This window comes from Chiloscyllium plagiosum, unplaced genomic scaffold, assembly GCF_037043375.1.
Source record: "Chiloscyllium plagiosum isolate Xiang-an unplaced genomic scaffold, Cpla_swu_hap1 HiC_scaffold_42, whole genome shotgun sequence".
Taxonomy (NCBI): domain Eukaryota; kingdom Metazoa; phylum Chordata; class Chondrichthyes; order Orectolobiformes; family Hemiscylliidae; genus Chiloscyllium; species Chiloscyllium plagiosum.
Genome location: NW_028270180.1, coordinates 64,036,636 through 64,057,365, shown reverse-complemented (window position 1 = coordinate 64,057,365; position 20,730 = coordinate 64,036,636). Strand labels below are relative to the sequence as shown.

Sequence of the window (20,730 nt, the reverse complement as noted above, 5' to 3'; positions counted from 1 at the left end):
TTGGAGGATTTGAGCTACAGGGAGAGGATAAATACATTGTTTTCCCTGGAGTGTCAGATGCTGATGGGTGACCTTATAGAGGTTTATAAAATCAGTAGGGGCATGGATAGGGTAAATACACAAGGTCTTTTCCCTGCGGTGGGGAGGAGGCACAATGGGAGGTGGGAGACAGAGGGGGGGAGACCGAGAGGGGAGGGTGACCGTTATTTTGTAGATCTACAACACAACCCTGTTCCTGTTTTCTCCGCATCCACTTCAATCCCTCTGAAGGGCTCAGAACAAGTGCACAGTCCCTGGAAAGTAGAGTTTCAGGGTGATCAAGTGCTGAAGGTTGCATTTGGGACGCTGACCTTTATTGGTCTGTGCACTTATCAATAAATGGACCTGGGTTCAGTTCCACTGTCCTGGATTCATGTCTGTGGCCACAGACGCGCCTGTCACTGACCCTGACTAGTGGATCCCCTGTCACTACAGCTCTGCCATTCTCCTTCCTGCAGTTCTGTGCAGCGGAGCTACCTGTGGTGTCATGTCATCATCTGTTGCTGATTTCCCCTGAGAGTCCACCCCCGTTATAGAATCCCAAGCGGTGCACAATATCTGTTTGAGAAGCGGAGCGATCAGTGGAGAGTCCTGCACTTCCTTCCTGAGCCTCTTACTTGATCTGATGGTCACCCATTCCCTTTCTGCCTGTGCAACCCTCACCTGCAGTATGATGAACTCACTAAACGTGCTGTCCATAACATTCTCAGTATTGCTCCACAGTGAGTCCACTCTCAGCTCCAGGTCTGAAAAGCAGTTTCCCGGTAGTTGCAGATGGGCAGTCTTACTGCACACATAGCCGTCACGGACACAGGAAGTGCCCCTTATTTCCCACATTGTGCAAGAGGAGCACACCACTGGTCTGAGGTCTCCGATCACAATGTCTCTCTCGTTTCAGTTAGTTACTCCCATTAGGAGAATTTAAATGAGCTAGTAACCTTCCTTCTCTTCAAACATTTCCATTATAATCAAAAGTCCCGATGTTTACTTAAGCTGATATTTTATACTTTAAAAACTGTTTTAAAAAAAAACTCAGCAGGTATCGCTTACAACTTGGCTGTTCCCATTGGGACCATGTGAATTTCTGAATGGCCTGCACTAAAACTGAAGCTGTAGTTCACATTCTCCCTGTCTCCCCTCGCTCTGTTTACAACCAACTCCAAAACACTCTCTTTAGCCAATCAGCACCCACAGTGCAGCCCTATCATTTTCATTGTCTGCTCATACCTACATTGCCCCAGCCTCCTGTACTGTTCTAATTCATCTCAATGGGAGCTCAGGAACAGCATCTCATCTCTCAGTTCAGCCCTTTGTAATCCCAGAGTCAACAAGGACTTCAGCAGTTTCTGAATGAACAGACAGTTGTCAGAACCTGGAACATTCCACCTGAAATGGTGCTGGAATTTGAGTCCATAAGGAATTTTAATGAGAAGTTTGCAGGAATTGAAAATAAGGAGTTTACAGATTAACATCATGAAGTGGGTGATTGGGTCTAAATCTGACAGTTCCTATAAAGAGACGAGGTGTAATTTGGATAAATCTGTGCTCCCTCTCAGGCCAATACCTCCTTCCACAGCTGCAGGGCCCAGAATTGAACACAAACCCCAAGGGTGATCCAACCACTAATTTGAACATCTTTCTGCTTTTTGCTTGAAATAAAAACCAGATACTTTCCCACAGACAGAACAGACACACCTTTCACCTTCCACAGTCAAATGCCAATGGTATTCAGATCCTGATGACCCTGCTGACGGTAGAATATTGCTTTTGGGATCCCTGTCTCAATTATTCTCAATTAATATCCTATAAAATGAATTGACAAAACAAAACTCACAGTCAGTGCAGGCTGAACAGTAAAGACAAATATTTCTCTTGGTATGTGTTTGATGTGTAAATGCTCCTCTTGAAATCACCCCGCCCCCACCCAGGAAGAGGACATGTCTATGCGCCTCTCTGTACCTTGCCCCCAATAAAGATGGCAGCCATAACCCAGGACCTATCACCGCCTGAGGGCCACAGCCATTTTCCCATTTGCTGTAAACGTGGGACCAAGAGTTTCTAATTCAGGCCTAACTACCTGTACAGAGTGTAATTAAACCCTCCCAGTCTAAACCGGATCCAACTCCCCTTTCCCGTTTCCTCCTCCTGCACACACCAAGGGTCATTCTAGATCCAGTGACCCTTCCTCAGAACTGACGGCAGCTGGGAAAATTAGAATCCCTACAGTGTGATAACAGGCCATTCGGCCCAACAAGTCCACACCCACCCTCTGAAGCGTTTCTCAACCAAACCCATTCCCTGACCCTCTTATTCTACATTTCTCCTGACTAATGCACCTGACCTATACATCCCTGAACACTACGGGAAATTTAGCTGGGCCAATGCACCTAACCTGCATATCTTTGGAGATAGGGATATAAAGAGTAAATAATAGGTGGGGATGGAGCCCAAAAGAGTCAGTAACATTTGGAAAGACAAAGGAGTGGATAACAATCTGCCTGGGAGGGTGCATAGCTGTTAATGGAGGGGACAGGAACCTGTGTCTGGCAGCATCTCAGTGGAGGTGCTGGAAATGGCAGCTGATGATCTACGTTCTGCTGCAAAACAGACCCCGAGCTTCCAGTTGCCTGTCACTTTAACACACGAGTCTGTTCCCTGGCCAACATCTCTGTCTCATGCTTACTGCTGTGTTCCAGTGAAGCTTGATGCAAGCTGGCAGAACACTCCAAAACATACCAAAACACCCCGTATTTCAAGGACTGCAATTTCCCCTCCCATGTGGTCAACAATACTCTCCAGTGTATCTCCACCACTTCCCACACCTCTGCCATTGAACCAAACCTCTCCAACTGCAGCAAGTATAGAACCCCCCCAGTTCTCACCTTCCACCCAGATACAATGTATCATCCTCCGCCATTTCCACCACCTACAATCAGATCCCACCAGAGATATATTTCCCTCTCCATTCCTTTCAGCATTCCACAGAGACCATTCCCTGTGAACTCCAAGTCAGATCCATGCCTCCCAACAACCCTACTCCCAGCCCCTTCACTTGCCAATGCAAGAGGTGTAAAACCTGTGCCCACACCTCCTCCCTCACTTCCAAAGGACCCTTCCACATCCAGCAGAGATTTTCCTGCACATCCAAACAACTCACCTATTATGGCCTTTGCTTTCGATGTGGTCTCCTCTCCACTGGGGAGTCAGGACACCAACTTGCGGAATGTTTCAGGGAACATTTCTGCGATGCATGCACCAACAAACCCCACCATCCTGTGGCCGACCACTTCAACATCCCCACCCACTCCACCAAGGACATGCAAGTCCTGGGCCACCTCCACCACCAAATCCCAGCCACCCGACGCCTGGAGGAAGAAAACCTCATCTTCCACATTGGGACACTTTAACCACAGAATCAAGGTTTCCTCATCTCCCCTCCCCTGCCTTATCCCAGATCCAACCCTCCAACTCGACACCACCCTCTTGAACTGTCCCACCTGTCCATCTTCCTTTCCAATTATCCACTCCACCCTCTCTCCAATACCCTCCACCTACATCTACCTATTGCCTTCCTAGCTCCCTTCCCACCAACCACACACATCCCTCTTATTTATCTCTCAGCCCTCTTACTACTCCCCCTCCCCCACCAATCCCGGTATTCCTGATGAAAAGAATATGCCCAAAATGTCAATTCTCTTGCTCCTGAGATGCTGCCTGACCTGCTGTGCTTTTCCAGCGCCATACGTTAATGCAAGCTGGAAGAACAACACCTCATATTCTACTTGGGGACCCTGCACCCCTCTAGCCCCAGTATCAAATCCAATAATTTTAGGTCCTGAACTCTCCAATTTCCTCACACCCTAGCCTTTTAACCCACATACCAGGCCTTGTTATCGCATAGCCTACCATTACACATTATCTATGGTTAGCCACTAACTGTCCCCATAAACAGTTATTCACCCTCCCCCAGCCAGATCTTTATCCACTCCTTTGTCCAACTGCTCCCATCTCTTTGGACTCTATCACCACCTATCATTTACTCCTTAACGCCTACTTTCTGCATATAAACCGACATTTCTTTTCAGTAACATCAGTTCTGAGGAAGGGTCAGCAGATCCAAAATGTTAACTCTGATTTCTCTTCACAGATGCTGCCAGACCTGCTGAGCTTTTCCAGTACCTTTTGGTTATTGAGAGAGATTTACAGCATCTGCAGTTCTTTTGGTTATAATTTACAAGGAATTTCTTATTCAGGTCTAGCAGCCTAAAACCGTGCATTTATAAACCCTCCCAGTCCACAATAGCTCCATTTCTTCCCCAGACTTTGCAGTCTCTCCCATTCCCTTCACACTCACTAGGTCCCCCCTCACCGTGACACTGCGCCTGCACAGCTTATGGCCACGTGTTGCCCTGCTGGACTCACCCAAATTCACTCCCATTGGCTGGAGGATGACGCCAATTCTTCTATTGGTCTGAAGCTGCTGTCAATCACCCGGGCCCCATTGTGACATGAGTGGGCTCCTCCCAAGGGCATCGGATGCTGAGGGGTGACCTCATAGAGTTTTATAAAATCCTGAGGAGTGTGGATGGGAAAAATAGACAAGGTCTTTTCCCTGGGGTGGGGGAGTCTAGAACGAGAGGGTGTGGGTTTAAGGTGAGAGGGGAAAGATTTAAAAGGGACCCTAAAGGCACCTTTTTTCACACCGAGATTGGTGCAAGTATGGAATCTTCTGTTCAGGGAAATGGTGGAGGCTGGTACAATTACACCACTTGGCATCTGGATGGGTATGTGAATAGGAAGGGTGTAGAGGGATACGTGCCAAGTGTTGGCAAATGTGACTAGATTAGTTTGGGATATCTGGTCGGCATGGACCAGTTCGACCAAAGGGTCTAATTCCATGCTATAGGTCTCTATGACTCTGCCCTGGGATGAGCTTCATCATTCACAGTGAATGGGGCAGTAACACAGAGCATAGGGGTTTGGGGCTATTCAGCCCATTGGGGCTGTACTCTCTCCCTCTGGAGATGGTGCCAGTCTATCCCAACTCACCTCCCATTTGTCTGTAGCCCTCCAAATCCTTCCTTAAAAAAGTTAAAATTCCAAATTTGTTTTGACAATAACTACTGAATCTGCATCCAGCTCTCGGTCAAACTGTTCCAGATGATCAGAACTTAGTGAGTAAAATAATCTTCACATTTTTAACCTGCATTATTTGCCAGTTACCTGAAGGTAGTTACTAAAAATTGTGACGTTAATAATTTCTCCCTCTGTCTCTCTGTAAATTAAATATCCTGGAAACAAATCTGCTCCTGGTCGAAATCACTGCCTAACCTTCTCAGCTCCAAGGAGAATTATCTGATCTTCTGTTAACTCTCCATAAAAGAGAAACCCATCTTAATTTTATTAGTGCCATAAAGATGTACAGCAGAGAAACAGACTCTTCCATCCAACTTGTCCTTGCCGACCAGATATCCTAAATTAATCTCATCCCATATGCCAGCACTTGGCCTATATCCTTCTAAACTTTTGCTAATCACATACAACATCTCAAAGGCATAATTGGGTAATTGTACCAGCCTACACACTTCCTCTGGCAGCTCATTCCTTAAACGTACCATGTTCAGCTAGAAACATTACTCCTTAGATCCCTTTTAAATCTTTTCCTGTGAAGCCTGTGCCCCCAAGCTTTGGACTCACATATCCTGGGAATAAGACCCTGGGATTTCACCCTATCCATGCCCCTCACAATTGTATCCGATGCTCCAGGGAAAACAGCCCCAGCCTATTCACCCTCTACCTACATAGCTCAACCCTCAACCCTGGCAACATCTTTGCGGATCTTTTCCGAACCCTTTCAAGTTTCACAATATCATTCCGATAGCAGAGAGACCAGGACTGAAAGCAGAATTCCAGAAGTGGCTGAATCAATGTGCTGTGCAGCCGCAAAATGGCGTCCCAACTCCACTACTCAATGCACTGACCAGTAAAGGCAAGTACACCAAACACCTTCTTCACTACCCTGCCTATAATTCCACTTTCAAGGAACTATGAACCTGCACTCCAAGGTCTCTTTATTCAGCAACATTCCCCAGGACCTTCCCATTAAGTGTATAATTCCTGCCCTCATTGGCTTTTCCAAAATGGAGTATCTCACATTTATCTGAAATAAACTCGATCTGACAATCCTCAGCCCATTTGATTGAAGTCCCATTGTACTCTGAGGTAACCTTCTTCGCTGTCCAGTGCACCTCCAATTTTGATGTTTACTGTAAACCCACTAACTATACCTCATTTATTCACATAGAAATCACTGATATAAATGATGAAAAGCAGTGGACCCAGCACCGATCCTTACACCATATTGCTCATCACAGGCCTCCAGTCCGAAAAACACTACCCTCCGTCTCCAACCTTGCAGCCAATTTGTATCCAAATAGCTGGTTCTCTCCGTATCCCAAAGTGGCTAACTCGCTAACCAGTCTGTCATGTGGAACCTTTTTGAATGTCTTTCTGAAGTCCAAGTTAGTGATTTATGTACAAAGGCATGCTGACTATCCCTAATCACTTCTTGCCTTTCCAATTACATATAAACCTGTCCTTCAGAATTCCTTCCAACACCTTGTCTGCCACTAACTTCAGACTCCCCAGTTTATTGTTCCCTGGCCTTTCCTCATCACCTTTCTCGCAACACCTCACCTGTGGCTATCAGTGATAGAAATATCTCAGTGAGGGCCTGGCAATCACTTCCCTAACTTCCCACAAAGATTTGGGATACACCTGATCAGGTCCCACAGATTTACTCAGCTTTATGTGTAAGACATCCAGTACAACCTCCTCTGTAATATGGACAGTTGTCAAGTTATCACTATTTATTTCTCCAAAGTCTCTAGCTTCCATATCCTCTTCCAGTAAAAGCTGACATGAAATCCTCAGATAGTATATCTCCCACCTTCTGTGGTTCCACAGACAGCCTTGTTGATCTTTGAGGGTCCATATTCTCTGCCTGGTTACTCTTTTGTCCTTCGTGTTTTGTAGAATCTCTTTGGATTGTCCTTAAACCTCTTTCCCCCCAAAGCTATCTCATGCATGTTTTTTGCCCTCCTGTTTTCCCTCAAGTGTACTCCTACTGCCCCAAAACTCCGAGGGATTCACTCAAACCCAGCTGTCTGTACCTGCCATATCCCTCCTTCATCTTTTTGACCAGACCCTCAATTTCTCTAGACACACAGCATTCTCTACACCTACCAGACTTGGCAATAACAGGAACATACTGTCTATGTTCTCTTGTTGTCTCATTTTCACAGGCCTATGGAGGCAATGGCAGATGAGGACATGGAAAGAGTCATTCTCAGTAAAGAGGTAGTGTTGTGAAAGATAACAGCCCAAAAGTACATGGCTCTCCTGGCCATGATGGAATGCATCCCAGGGGACTAAAAGAGATGGTGAAGGGTCTATTGACCTTCCTTGCTAGAGGGATGGTTATGCTGCAGCTGTACAGGGTGCTGGTGAGGCCACACCTGGAGTACTATGTACAGGTTTGATCTCCTTACTTCAGCAAGGATGTACTGACACTGGAGGGGATACAGAGGAGGGTCACTAGTTTGAGTCAGGATTTGAGAAGGTTGGTGTATGTGGAAAGATTGTATAGACTGGGACTATACTTGTTGGGATTTAGAAGAATGGGAGGTTGTATTGGAAAAAAATAAAATTAAGAAGTGAATAGATAAGACAGAAGCAGGGAGGTTATTTCCACTGGAGGGGTGGGGGGGTCAGCCGAGAGAGCATAGCGTCAAAATAAGGGGGTATCTGATTTAGGACAGAGTTGAGGAGGAACTTCTTCAGCTAAAGGGTTATGAATCTGTGGAATTCCCTGCTGAGTGCAGTAGTTGACATTATCAACTCGAATGCCTTTAAGGCAAAATGTAGATTTGCCAACAGGAAATGAATTAAGGGTAATGGTGAGGGAGCAGGAAAGTGGAGCTGAGGCCATGATAAGCTCAGCCCTGACCTTATTGAATGGCAGTGCAGGCGTGAGGGACCAGATGGCCTACTCCTGCTCCTATTCCTTCTGTTCTTATGTTCCCACTTTCCAGCCGTCCCTTTACCTGGGGGTTGCAAAGAAATATTGAAAGTTCTCGCCTTGTACCGTCAAAATTCACCTTTGTCCAACTTCGAACACCAACTTTTAGATCTGGTCTATTATTTTCTGCAACTATTTTAAAAGTAGTAGAATTATCGTCAGAGAATCCCAAGTGTGGAAGCAGGCCATTCGGCCCATCACATCCAGACTGACCCTCTGAGCCTCCTATCTTACCCCTGTAACGCTGCATTTCCCATGGCCAATCCCCCCAACCCTGCACATCCCTGAACAATATGGGCAATTCAGCCTGGATTATCCACACAACGTGCACATCTTTGGACTGTAGGAGGAAATCAGAGCACCCGGACGAAACCCACACAGACAACCTCAATAAGGTGATCATCCTGTTCCTATTTCCCAGTTCCACCCAAGTAAGTTCACCGGGCGAACTCCCATGAATATCCTCCCTAAGCACAACAATAATGTTATCCCTAATCAAAAACACCATTCCACCTTCTCTCTTATTCCCCCTTTCTATCCTTCCTCTTACATCTATTCCCTGGAACATTAAGCGACCTGTCCTGTCCAATCTAAGCCACGTTTCTGTAATACCCACTATATCCCAGTCCCATGTTCAAAACCATATCTTAAACTTATCTGCTTTCCCTGTCAAACCTCTTGCATTGAAATAAATGCAGTGCAGTGCTATCAAAAGGACAGACTGATGGGCAGAGTGGATAAGATGGCCCTGTTGGTGAGGGATGACGTTCAGTCCCTTGCGAAGGGGAAGACACAGAATCAGGAGATGTAGAGTCAGATTGGAGGGTGGCTAATGATTAGATTAGATTACTTACAGTGTGGAAACAGGCCCTTCGGGCCAACAAGTCCACACCGACCCGCCGAAGCGCACCCACCCAGACCTAACACTACGGGCAATTTAGCATGGCCAATTCGACTGACCTGCACATTTTTTTGGACTGTGGGAGGAAACCGGAGCATCCGGAGAAAACCCACGCAGATACAGGGAGAATGTGCAAACTCCACACAATCAGTTGCCTGAGGCGGGATTTGAACCCGGATCTCTGGCGCTGTGAGGCAGCAGTGCTAACCACTGTGCCGCCCTAATGTTGTCCCACTTTTCAAGAAAGGTGGGAGAGAGAAAACAAGGAATTATAGACCGGTTAGCCTGATGTCAGTGGTGAGAAAGATGCTGGAGTCAATTATAAAAGATGAAGTTACAGCTCATTTGGAAAGCAGTAATAGGATTCGTCAGAGTCAGCATGGATTTACAAAGGGGAATTTACTGACTTGGATTGAAAATTGGCTGGCTGACAGGAAGCAAACAGTAGTGATAAACGCTTCCTTTTGGAATGGCAGGCAGTGACTAGTGGGGTACCACAAGGTTCGGTGCTGTTTACAATATACATTAATAATATAAATGAACATATTAAAAGTAATATTAGCAAATTTGCTGATGACACAAAGCTGGGTGGCAGGGTAAAATGTGAGGAGGATGTTATGAGAATACAGGTTAACTTGGACAGGCTAGGTGAGTGGACGGATGCATAGCAGATGCAGTTTAATGTGGATAACTGTGTGGTTATCCACTTTGGAGGTAAGAACAGGAAGGCAGATTACTATCGAAAAGGAGTCAAGTTTGGTAAAGGGGAAGTACAACGTGATCTAGGTATCCTTGTACATCAGTCAATGAAAGCAAGCATGCAGGTACAGCAGGTAGTGAAGAAAGCTCACTGCATGCTGGCCCTCATAACAAGAGGAATTGAGTATAGGAGCAACGAGGTCCTTCTGCAGCTGTACAGGGCCCTGGTAAGACCGCACCTGGAGTATTGTGTGCAGTTTTAGTCTCCACATTTGAGGAAGAGCATTGTGGCTATTGAGGGAGTGTTGGGTAGGTTCATGAGGTCAATTCCCGGAATGGCGGAATGATCACATGTTGAAAGATTGGAGCGACTGAGCTTGTATACACTTGAGTTTAGGAGAATGAGAGGGGATCTGATTGAGACCTCCAAGATTATTAAAGGGTTGGACACTCTGGGGACAGGAAGCATGTTTCCAGAACCAGAGGACACAGTTTAAAAATAAGGGAGAGGCCATTTAGAACAGAGTTGAGGAGAAACGTCTTCACCCAGAGAGTAGTGGCCACATGGAATGCTCTGATCCAGAAGGCAGTGGAGGCCAAGTCTCTGGATACTTTCAAGAAAGAGATGGATAGAGCTGTTAAAGATAATGGAATCAAGTGTTACAGAAATAAGACAGGAACAGGATACGGATTGTGGATGATCAGCCATGATCATAATGAATGGTGGTGCTGACTCAAAGGGCAGCATGGCCGATTCCCGCACCTATTGTCTATTGTACCTTGTCAGTCCTACCTCATTCTGTGCCTTGCCCTTGCCTGCCTTGCCTGTCTAACTTCTCAACTGTACCAGTCTCAGACTTACCTCCTTTCTCACTACCTCTTTAGGTTTACCCCCCACTCTCTCACTGGTTTAGTTCCTCCCGTGTAGCACTAGCAAATCTTCCTGCTTGGATATTAGACACCTTCCAATTCAGGTCTAATCCATCTTTCTTATGCAGAGATTCCAATGATCCAAAAATGTGAATCGTTCTCCCCTGTATCAGATCCTTGGCCACGCATTCATCTGCCGTACCCTGCTAGTCCTATTCTCACTAGCATGTGGTACCGGGAGTAATCCAGATATTACTACCGACAAGGACCTGCTTATTATCCTACAGGCTAATTTGATTAGATTAGATTACATTACAGTGTGGAAACAGGCCCTTCGGCCCAATAAATCCACACCGACCCGCCGAAGCGCAACCCACCCATACCCCTACATTTACCCCTTACCTAACACTACGGTGTAATTTAGCATGGCCAATTCACCTGACCTGCACATCTTTGGATTGTGGGAGGAAACTGGAGCACCCGGAGGAAACCCACGCAGACACGGGGAGAATGCGCAAACTCCACACCCGGAATTGAACCCGGGTCTCAGGCGCTGTGAGGCAGCAGTGCTAACCACTCTGCCACCGTGCCGCCCACACTTTGCTATATTCTCTCTTCAGGACTTCATCCTTCTCTCTTATGTCATTAGTACCAATGTACAGCGACCTCCCACTGATCATTCTCCCCTTTCAGAATACTCTGCACCCTCAGAGCCATCCTTCACCCAGACAGTAGGGAGACACCACCCCATTCTGATGTCTCACTGTTAGCTATGGAAACTGCAGTCTGTGCTGCAGACGAGAGAGCCCCCTATCACCATCGATCGCGTGGAACTGGATATACCTCACATTACACTAGATCTATTACACTAGGAACTTGGCTGTCAATGCGATAGTCCCCTGAGAGTCTGTGACCCCCCGACGCTTTCCAAAACAATATACTTGTTTGAGATGGAAATAACCACAGGAGACTCCTGCACTACTTGCCCTCCACTTCTCCCTTTCCGAGAGGAAACCCATCTACCTGACTGGATCGGCAGTTTTCCTACCTTTCTGAAACTGCCACCTATCACACCCCCCGGCTCCAGTAAGTTCTTCATTACCTTTAACCATCGCTCCATCTGATCCATGAAATCCTACAGGATTTGCATCCTCACTTCCTGCAGACAATCAGGATCACTGAAACATTCCTTAATCTCCTATATCCAACAGGAAGAGCACATCACTGTACGAATGGCCATCTCTGCACCTTAACAGACCACAGACCCAGAAAAAGGCACACAGTCTTATAGCTTTACAAAACACTACTCTAGAATAAATTAGTACCAATAATATTAAAAAACTTAATCAAAGTATCATAAGATGTGGATTTAAAGAAATAAACCATCACCCTACTGAATGTTGTAACTTTACTAAAATAAAACAGACTAATATTTATCTTTGAAGAGACCGAAACCCACTGAGCTGTGAGTCACAGATGAACAGCACTAAACAGAACCTTCGCTCAAATTTATCCATGTCGACCAGATATCCGAACCTAATCTTATCCCTCTTGCCAGCACCTGAGCCATATCCCTCTAAATCTTTCCTATTCATGTCAAGTATCCAAATGCCTTTAAAATGCTATAACTGTCAGCCTCCACCACTTCTTCTGGAAGCTTATTCCATACACGCACCACTCTCTGCTTGAAAAAGTTGCTCCTTAGTTCCCTTTTATATCTTTCCCCTCCCACCCTCAACCTATGCTCTCTATTTCTGGACTCTCCTACTCAGGGAAAAGACCTTGTCTGTTTACCCTATCCATGCTACTACTGATTTTATAAACCTCGACGGAGGTCACTCCTCAGTCTCTGATGCTCCAGGGAAAGAAAGCCACAGCCTTTTTGCTCTCTTCCTGCAGCTCAAACCCTGGCAATATCCTTGTAAATCTTTTTTGAACCCTTTCAAGTTTCACAACATCCTTCAGATTGACGGAGAATATTTGCACACAATATTCCAAAAGTGGCCTCACCAATGTCCTGTACATGACCTTCCAACGTCTATACTCAATGCTCTGATCAATAAAGGAATGTATTCCAAACACTTTCTTCAATATCCTATCTACCTGCAACTCTACGTTCAAGGAAATATGAACCTGCACTGCAAGATATCTTTGTTCATCAACACTATCTAGGAATTTGCCACTAAGTGTATCAGTCCTGTTAAGATTTGCTTTTCCAAAATGCAGCACGTCACATTTATCTGAATTAAATTCCATCTGCCACTTCTCACCCATCTGAACAACCTCCTTATTGTAATCTGAGGTAACCCTCTTTGCTGTCCACTACACCTCCAATTTTGGTGTCATCTGCAAACTTACTAACTATACCTCCTATGCTCATATTTAAATCATATATAAACGACGAAAAGTGGTGGACCCAGCACTGATCCTTGTGAGACTCCACTGGTCACATGCCTCCAATCCGAAAAAACAACCCTCCACCACCACCCTGCCTTCTACATTTGAGCCAGTTCTGTACCCAAACGGCTTGTTCTCCCTGCATTCCATGAGATCTAACCTTGCTAACCAGTCTACCATGGGGAAGCTTGTCGAGCGCCTTACTGAATTCCATAGATCATGTCCACCTCTCAGCCCTCATCAATCCTCTTTGATACATCTTCAAATAACTTAATCAAGTTTGTGAGACATGATTTCCCACGCACATAGTCATGCTGACTATCACTAATCAGTCCTTGCTTTTCAGAATACACGCGCATCGTGTTCCTCAGGATTCCCTCCAACAACTTGCCCAGCATCAATGTCAGGCTGACCGGTCGATAGTTCCCTGGCTTGTCCTTACCACCTTTCTTAAATAGCGGCACCACGTTAACCAACCTCTAGTCTTTCGGCATTTCACCTGTGATAATCGTTGATACAAATATCTCCACAAGAGGCCCAGCAATCACATTCCCAGCTTCCCAGGGTTCTAGGGTTCACCTGATCAGGTGCTGGGGATTAACCAAGCTTTACGGGTTACAAGACACCCAGCACGTCCTCCTCTGTAAGGTGGACATATTCAACATGTCGACATCTATTTCCCCACATTCTATATTGCCCATGTCCTTCTCCACAGTACACACTGATGCAAAACATTCAGTTAGTATCTCTCCCATCTCCTGCGGCTCCATGCATAGACTACCTTTAAGATCTTTGAGGAGCCCTATTCTCTCTCGAGTTACCCTTTTGTTCTTAATGTATTTATAAACACCCTTGGGATTATTCATATCCCTATTTGCCAAAGCTATCTCATGTCCCCTTTTTGCCCTCCTGATTTCCCTCTTAAGTATACTCCTACTGTCTTTAATGCTCAGGGTTTTTGGGGATTTTTGGATTGGAATAAATGCAAAATATTACATCTTGATAAAACAAACGAGGGCAGACTGACACTAATTAAAAACAGGGCCTCGATAGTGACATGGAACAAAGAGGCCGAGGGGTTCGGGTCTTTCAAGTCTGTCACATGTAGACAGGGTGGTTAAGAAGGTGCTTGGCACACTTGCCTTCATTGCTCAGACCTTTGAGTACAAGAGTTGGGACGTTATTTTGGATGTTGGGGACGCCTTTTCTGGAATTCTGTGTCCAGTTCTGGTCATGCTGATATCTGGAGGACATTATGTAGTTGGAGCGGATTCAGAAGAGATTTACCAGGATTTGATGGGAATGGATAGTTTGAATTATAAGCAGAGGCTGGATAGGCTGCGACTTCTTTCACTGGCGCGCAGGGGGCTGAGGAGTGACCTTATTAGACGTTTCTCAAATCATGGAGGGGTGGTATCAGTAATGTGAACAGCAGCTGTCCTTTACAGGAAGGGACACGATTCAAGACTGGGTACATACCTTTTAAGGTGACAGCAGAACGGCTTTAAAAAGGCGTTCGGGAATTTTTTTTTAATTTTTGTTCAGATAATGGTTTGTGTGTGGAATGAACTATCAGAGGAAGTGGTAGTTGTGAATCAAATTACAATTTTAGGGTGGCACAGTGGGTCAGTGATTAGCACTGCTGCCAGGACCCCAGGTTCGATTCCAGCTTTGGACAACTGTCTCTGTGGGACTTGCACATTCTCCCAGTGTCTGCATGGGTTTCTTCCAGGGGCTCCAGTTTCCTCCCTAATGAGAGAGCAGCCCTATGGTCGGGTAGGGCAATGCTGCCTTTACCTTTTACACAGTGATGCCACTGTGTCTCTGGGATGGGGAGAGGGAATGCTGAAGGTGGTGGATGGGACACCACTCAGGCACAGTGCTTTGTCCTGGAGGATGTTCACTTTCTTTAATAGTGTTGGGGGGGTGCACTGATGCAGGCAAGTGGCGAATGTTCCAACACAATCCTGATGTGTACCTTATAGACAGAAAACAGATATTGGGGAATCAGGGGTTTGTGGAAACTGAGGTGTTCTCCTTGGAGCAAAGGCAATTGAGAGGAGCTGTGACAGAGGGGTTTAGAAAAGTTACACGTTATAATAATAAACCTTATACCCAACAGCTCATTATACAAGGATTACAGGACACACATTAAAGGTTTGGGAAGATTCAAAGGAGAACTTTTATGCAGCAAATGGGATTCGGATGGAATACAATACTCACACACAATGCGAATATCCAGGTCCTGATGAATTGACTAATTCAATCAGAGTTAGGTGTTACAATGACTGAGATTACCATCTGAATACCCACCTGTAGTATCCTGTAATACAAGTTTATAAAATCCATCACTGTCAGTTCAGGTTAGAAACTCGCACCATCCCCTCCTCCTGGCCCAGGATGACTGGACACATTACCCCTTGTGGAGGTCAGCAGTCAGTTCAGGTTGAAATCTATGTGGGTTTCTGGGAGTTTCCACCTTGGAATTTCATGTGATTGAACAGGGCAGAATATTCCAAGAGTCAGTGAGATGTGGAGAGCAGGATTTGCTTCTTTTTTTTTCCTTCTGTGCTGCCGCTGTGCCTCATCAATAAGACATGGGGGGTGGGCACGTTGCCTCCACTCTGACCAATGGGCAGCAAGCTCCTCCCATAGAGTATCTCTAAATACAGAGCAACTCTGCATGCTTCACACAGCCCAGTACTCCCAGTAAATGTTTAGAAGGGGGGAGGGGAACTCCTGGAAAAGGCATAACTGTAAAGTTCTAAGAGGATTGTGAAGAGAGAGAGATGCACAGGAGAAGGGGGCAACAAGTTGCCAGATGGAGTATAATTTGGGAAAATGGGAAGTTGGTCATTTTGGAGGGGATAATAAAAGAACAGAGTGCTATTTAAATGGTGGAAACTGTAGAAAGCTGCACCACAAAGGGACCAGGGTAATTGTGCAGGAAACACTGAAAGCTAGCAGATTCTGGGTCAGTCACGAAATCAAGGGTTCATTTCAGATTCATCAAGTTTAAGGTAACACCGACACGGGTAAGGGGTTTCAGTAGCAATGGAGCTGGGGTGAGGTGGAGACAAACAACATTTGAGAGTTTGGAATTCCTGGTGTTTGTGATTGCGTAGATGTCTGATCAGAAGGTCACCTTGGGGTTACAGATATGACAGCAAAGTTGTGAAGTCTAGTTCTATCTCAGACTGCACCCAGTGAGAGGGAGGGGCTCAGCAGTAAGGGAAAGGAATTTGTAATAGCAACTGAGGGTAATGGATTTAACCGTAACAATGTCTCTTTGGAGGAAATTGCAGTCAATCGAGTAGTGGGAACGTGATAAGCAGTTTGGTAACTGAGTAACAGTGGAGCAATGGAGAGGGATGGTAGGGAGGGAGAGCTGGGCATTGTCAGTGTACATGTGAAACCTCACACTGTGCTTTTGGACAATGTCACCTCCTGGCAGTGCGTAGGTGAGAAACAGGAGGGACCAAGGATAGATCCTTGAGGGACACCAAATACAAGAATTCAGAAAGGAAAGGGAGAGTGGAGATGGAGCAGGATTTACAAATGATGGTGAGGTCAAATGTTAGTTTTTTTTTGCAGAATGGATGAGAAGAACATAACCAGAAAAGACAGACAGACAGAACAAGGAACAATACCTGTGAATTGGCGAGGGGGAGTGATGAGGAGGAAACAGAATTGGAATGTCTGTAGTTTAGCGAGACTAGTAAAAGATCAAGGTGAGCTCTGATAATGCTTGACAAGAGACTGGAGAAAGGTGTAAGTTTGGGACAAAAATCAGGAACACCATGTGAGGCAGTTTGTCTCGGTGGGCTAGTGGGAGGGAGGGAAGCAGCAGATGCAGCTGATCGGATTGTCTCAGTCTTAGTGACAGAGAAACTCAATGTGCTCCTTGCTCTTGTCGTTGGAGGGAAGGATGAAGGAGACAGGATGATGGACAGGGCTTTACAAAGAAACAAAACCAGGGTTAGTAATATTTAAAATGAGTGAACAAACCTAATATATTTAACTTTTATCCAGAATATTAAAATGTACAACTGAAGTCCTTGCTCGCATCCCAGCTCGGCAGATGGTGGAATCTGAATTCAAGAAAAAAATAACTGGAATTAGGAATCTCCTAATCTCCATGGAACCATTGTCAATGGTGAAAAAAATCCTGACAACCTGACAGTCGCCCAACAAGCTACTCACTGTATTAATCACTGCAAAGTCTCAACACAGGAATGAAACTGGATGGACCACTTGGCATCTAACAAGGCATTAGGAAATACAACCACAGAATCAGCCCTCTCGACTCTGCAACATCCTGCTCACTAACATCTGTTTTCTTTTGTGCCAAAACGTGGCGAGCTGTCTCACAGACTCGTCAAGGAACAGCCTGACATACTCATACTCACAGAGTAATCCCTTACAGATAATGGCCAGACACCACCATCACCATCCCTCGATAGACAGTGTGATGTTGGAAAAGCACAACAGGTCAGGCAGCATCCGAGGAGCAGGAGAATTGACGTTTCGAGCCTAAGCCCTTCATCAGCCTGACCTGCTGTGGTTTTCGAGCACCAGACTCTTGACTCTGATCTCCAGCATCTGCAGTCTTCACTTTCTCCTGAAATCTCTGGATATGTCCTGTCCCACCAGCAGGACAGACCAGGCAGAGGTGATGGCACAGTAGTGTACACACAGGAACCATTTGCCTGGGAGTACTCATGGACACCAGGAAGTCTCATGGCTCCTGCTGATTACCACGTACCGTGCTCCCACAGCTGATGAATCAGTGCTCCTCCATGTTGAGTAACACTTGGAGGAAGCACGGAGGCAATAAAATGGTGAGAAGCCTACTCTGGGTACGGGATTTCAATGTCCTCTACCAAGAGTAGCTCAGCAGCAGGATTACTGACTGAGCTGGTCGGGTCCTCAAGGACATAGCTGCTCAACTGGGTTTGCAGCAGGTGATAACGGAACCAGCAAGAGGGAAAAACATAAAAGATCTTATCAGTATGAATCTGCCAGCTGCAAATGCATCTGTCCATGACAGTATCGGTAAGAGCGACCATCCCACAGTCTTTTTGGAGACAAAGCCTCACCTTAAAGTTGAGAAAAACCTCCATTGTGCTGAGTGGTACTATCACCGTGCTAAATGGGACAGATGTAGGAACTCAAACTGGATCTCTCTCAGGCACTGTGGGGTAACAACAGCAGAACTGTACTCCAGCACAATCTGTAATCTCATGGGTTTGTACTGATAGCTTGTGCTCCAGAACTTGCCACTCACCAAGCTACGTACCGCTCCAGCACTGTCATCGACCGACAATGTGGAACATTGCCCAGGGATGTTCAACACAAAAACACAGGGCAATCCAACCCAGGCAATTTCCCTCTGTCAGTCCACACTCGATCAGCAGTAAAGTGATGGAAGTAGTCATCAACAGGGCTATCAAGCAGCAGCTGCTCAGCAACAGTCAGCTGAGTGACACTCATTTTAGGCTCCACCAGGGCCACTCAGCTCCCGATTGTGTTACCGCCTGATTCACAACCTGACATCCAGCTGAATCCTAGAGGTGAGGTGAGAGTGACAGCCCAGTCCCACTCCAAGATCACTCATTCTAGCTGGTTCCACCCTCATCTCAGCTCATATACTGAAACTCTCATCCATCATGTGTTATTTCCAGACTTAATTATCCAAACACACTCCTGGCCACCCTGTAATCTCAAGAAAAAAAATGAAAGGTCTATCGCGCACGTGCTCACTTCTCCCCAAACATGTTCATCAGTCAAAATGCTCCTATTCATAAGCAACAACAATTTAAAATTCTCATTCTTGATTTGATTCCTGGCTGTAATCATCCCTAGCTCCCTGCACCACACATTCTTTGTCGAGGTCTCAACCCATTTTCTTTGAGACTCCCAACGATTTGTTAATTCATTACTTCAACTGTGTGGCTGATTCTACAGTTACTAAAGCAACATGGTCTGGAATTTGCAGAAAAAACCTCACAGGTCTGCTTTCTACCTTTAAGACATCCCTCAAAACCTGCTTTTTGGCAATGCTTTTGGTCACCTGACCTAATATCTCCATCTCTGGCCTTATATCTAAAGTTCTCAATAGTATTTTTATGAAATTATAAGTATGATAATAAAACTACAAACTGTTGTTGATTTGGACATTATCTTCAGATCTTTACTGTTGCTGTAATGAATACTCTGTAATGTCTCTTACCCAACCACACTGTGGGAGCACCTTCACCACACAAACTGCAGCTGTACAAGAAAGTCAAACATCACCCTCTCCACAGGAAACAGGGCTTTGGCATTAATCACTGGTATCTGTGGAAGGAAAAACACAGTTGATGTTTCAGGGAGTGCAAAATGGATTCCAGGGAATGAAAAAGAAAAAAGTAATCTGATAATAGAGCAGCACATAGTCAGGGGCTGGGCCTCAGTCAAAAACTCATTTACAAAGGGTCTATAAAAATAATAATACAGTAGTAAACAGACCAAAAATACACCCATGGTTCGAGACTGAGGAAGCTAGATATTGACAAAGTGGTCATGAGGGAGCCCAGAGGTGAATCAGAGCAGTATGGGCTGCTATGAGCCCAATGACTCTATACCAGAGAAAGGCTGCACATGCGCCTGGCTGCACCTTGCCCCCTACAAAGATGGCGGCCGCGCAGGTTTCCAGTGAATCGTTGTCCCGAATAAAGATGGCGGCTCTCACTCAGACCTGCAGCCGCACTGAGGCAATTCCCCATTTACTGCAAACACGGGACTGGGACGTTCAAATTTGTGTTTTCCGACGTGCACAATTTGTTTGTAAAACCTCTCCGCTCATAGCAACACAGTTTTTCTCCCGTTTCCCTGTTTATTTCTTTCCTTACCGTATCCTTTCTCTCCATAATTTCCCGAACATTCATCACAGCAACTCCGCGCCGCGCGTGAGGGTGATCACATCGTTTAGTTTAGCTCCGCCCTTCATTCACGTTGATTGGTTGGAGGACCAACATCCCGCTGGGTCATCCAGCCCCGCCCACCATCCTTTCATTGGTCCGGTGCTGACATCAATCACCCGGAGTCCCTTTGTTGGCGAGAACATGCGCAGTGTGTCCTGCTTTAGCTGCTATGTTGGGTCATGTGATGGGAGAGTTTGCTGAGGGTAAGAATTCCCTTTGTGTGAGCTCTGCAGTAGATTTCCTTTATTCATGGAGGGAATTGTCTTCCTACTCATGACTCTATAGCTGTGATTGATGATTCAATGCCATCTGAATCAGTACATAAACACCCCATTTTCACAACATCTGAGATCTTCACCACATTGTATCACGCTCTTCTTTGGAAACAAAAAAAACATGAAACGGAGACTCAATGAATCGGAGCAGGAGTAATGCATTCATCACCTTCAGCTTGTTCCCCCATTCTATCAGATCATGGCTTGGCCAACACAGACCTCAACACCTCTTTTATGCTTGATCCGCATAGCCCTCAACTGCTCAATATTTCAAAAATCTATCTGCCCTCTTTTAAAATAATTTGAGATAGAACAGCAGATTCCCTACTATGTGGAAACAGGCCCTTCAGCCCAACAAGCCAGAACAACCCTCTGAAGAGTAACCCAACCATTCCCCTCCCACATTTAACTTTCACAATTGTTTAGGTGAGAAAATTCTAGCCATTCACTGAGAGTAAAAAATTCTTTACGTTTTTTAAAATGAATGTTCCCTTAGTAATGTCC

The 20,730-nt window shown here is 45.6% G+C and overlaps 1 long non-coding RNA gene across 4 annotated transcripts in view; it reads right to left on the bottom strand.

Annotated features, from left to right (window-relative positions):
- Positions 1–19,928, bottom strand: part of LOC148137853 (uncharacterized) — a 28,167-nt gene extending 8,239 nt beyond the window's left edge. Inside the window, exons 1-4 of one of the 4 annotated variants that reach the window (XR_015754190.1) lie at positions 19,880–19,928; positions 19,219–19,325; positions 16,995–17,077; positions 15,210–15,309 (exon numbers count right to left, since the gene is read on the bottom strand). This is a non-coding gene — a long non-coding RNA (uncharacterized LOC148137853). Of the gene's footprint in view, positions 1–1,734; positions 1,843–15,209; positions 15,310–16,994; positions 17,078–19,218; positions 19,326–19,496; positions 19,578–19,879 lie in introns of those variants that run through there. The other 3 variants (XR_015754188.1, XR_015754189.1, XR_015754191.1) reach the window with 3 other exon arrangements.
- Positions 19,929–20,730: the final 802 nt, after the last annotated feature.